Here is a 2851-nt window from a genome sequence, read left to right as displayed (position 1 = left end):
GCACGCGCCTACGTCACCACGCAGCGCACACACACATGAACGCACTATACACATATGCAGCATATTTATTTTACTTGGTTTTAGAGTTGGAGTATTTACATATTGATCTGAAATATTTTGCTGCTGAACAGCAGAGCTCCAAAGCGTCCCCCTGTAACCATGGTTACGCAGATGCATTCCGACTGTCACGTCACCGAGGAGAACCTGTTTCAAATGTATACCTGGATCAACCTGCAATCAGTTTGAAAAGTTTTCTGCTGAGATCCGCAGCTCGACTTCCTGGCACCCCGGGATAAGATGAGTTGCTGTGTTTTTCACGGAGAAAAAATAACGTCAGTGTTAGATGAAAAAACAAAGATGCAAGCAGAAGAGGACAGCAGATTGAGAAGAGATTTATTCAAACGGTAAGGAGCTTCTAACAAGTGATATCTGATAAGCTTAAAACTTAAATCTTAAATCTAATGTCCAGATTCATGCTAAACTTTTCTGATTACTCCGTGTATCTGCACCGTTAGACTTTTCATCGCCACTTTACGGTAACATACTGGCGTCACTGCTGCCAGCGTCATATCGTGACGCCGTGTTACGGTAGCTTACCTTTCTGCAGGATGATACCGTTTTTTGCTGGTGTGGTATAATACTCTTGGACAAATTATGGTAACGCACCGTAGCCTTTTTTACGGTATCTCACTGGCGACAGTTATGTCAGTGAGATACCGTTATGTCGTTATGTCGTAAATTACGTCAACAAAGTAACATCATACTGTGATTAAGAAATTGGTATACTACCGTTTATTCACGGTATGTCACTGTAAGCCCGCTGCAAGGTAATAAACTGCAATATATTAACCAGTAACTTACCGTTGGTACGCATCATCAGTACCAAAAATATTCATCTCTGCTAGAGGACACCGTGTCCCAACAGGCGGTCATTTACTCTTTTAAAAGGTCGTAATTTACCGTAATTTCAGTTAACAGTAACATACTGTAAGAGACTGGAGGGTTCCAAAAAAGTTGGATGGATGGATACACACACACACACACACACACACACACACACACACACACACACACACACACACACACACACACACACACACACACACACAAAATATAATTCATGTGCTTTACACCACTTTATTTCAATTCTGATTCTTCCCTGCTGAAATACACATTTCCAAAATCAAAAACTGAAAAGAACTGAAAACATATTTTCATTGAGGAAGCACTTGTTTTTACTAAACCATGTAATCCATTATTTTCTCAGATGGTTGTACAAACAATAACGATATTATGTCATATCCATATCATGGCAGACAACACATGCTCAAGTGTTGGGTTTCCTTACTTATATTTTGTAGGGTCTCAAACCTACAATGTGAAGTGCCTTGGCATTCATTTTGTTGGCACCATACAAACAAACTGAATTGTAATGGATATAATATCAAGCCCCACACGTCTGCCTTTATATACACTTTGTCCAAAATACTGGCTCACACGACCAAATCATTGCACAAAACAGGGTCCACAAGGACATGGATGAGCGTGTGTGGTGTGAAGGAACTTGACTGACCTGCACTGAACCCTGATCTTGCTTTGTGGACTGAGTTCATTGATTTGTAGGGTGAGCCAATACATGTGACAATTAAAGTGTAAGTAGCTGAAATAATTTTTAACAAACGGGTAAAAGAAGGTTAGCACTGTTGCCACACAGCAAGAAGGTCCTGAGTTCAATTCCACCATCAGGTCTTTCTGTGTGGAGTTTGCATGTTCTCCCCGTGTTTGCGTGGGTTCTCTCCGGGTACTCCAGCTTCCTCCCACCGTCCAAAGACATGCAGCTTGTGGGGATAGGTTAATTGGATAATACAAATTGCCACTAGGTGTGAATGTGCGAGTGAATGTGAGTGTGAATGGTTGTCTGTCCCTGTGTGTTGGCCCTGCGACAGACTGGCGACCTGTCCAGGGTGTACCCCGCCTTTCGCCCTATGACAGCTGGGATAGGCTCCAGCGCCCCCCGCGACCCTGAAAAAGGATAAGCGGAAGTGAATGGATGGATGGATGGGTAAAAGAAGGGAAAAAAATCAAAACTGTTGCACTCAAAAAAACCTATTGGACAGAGACAGCGTCTTGCAAGATGGCGAGAGAGCTTGTCTTCATTGTTGCTCGTCTTGTGTAAATGTCCAGAAAGCATGGGCCATGGATCATCTGTGGAGACATGGGTAACAACACATTGGTCACTTAAATTATACAAGAAATTTACTAATTTCCCTAATTTGAAGTTCTCCACTCAAATTCAGTAAGCCACTGGAGGAAAGTTGTGACATGAGGGTTAATGTGAACAACCTTTCGCTTCACAGTGGTCCCAGTCTTCCTGCTTGTCCCAACCTTGGAGGTACATTTTGTTCCCTCTTCAGGGTTTATCCTTACAAAAAACCTTGCACACGCTGACTCCTGGTATTCCAGGTTCAATACATAGAATGAACCAAAGAAGACTGACATTGCATCAGCACAGGTGTTCTCTTTGTCCAGCTCAACAATTACACGCCCCTCTGCACTCACCATCCAGCAGGTGGCGGTCATTGAACTTTGTCCTTAAATGTATAGGGGCAACATGTTGTCATTATGCAACATAAAATAATTTCAATACTTCACTTCTTCACACTGTCTAGATAGTCATAAAGCAAATAGCTACGTACAGTTAATTATTAATGGCCTTATGTACATAAGTCCATTTTAACATATTATAATTGTACATAATTGGGAATTATTCTGCACATTAAACACACCTAACAAAGAGTCAGCCCAGTTAAAGTACCGGAGGTGAATCAACTGTATGGTTATTTTGGAGTTT

Source organism: Astatotilapia calliptera, chromosome 3 (genome assembly GCF_964374335.1).
Source record: "Astatotilapia calliptera chromosome 3, fAstCal68.1, whole genome shotgun sequence".
Taxonomy (NCBI): domain Eukaryota; kingdom Metazoa; phylum Chordata; class Actinopteri; order Cichliformes; family Cichlidae; genus Astatotilapia; species Astatotilapia calliptera.
This window is presented reverse-complemented; position numbering follows the sequence as displayed.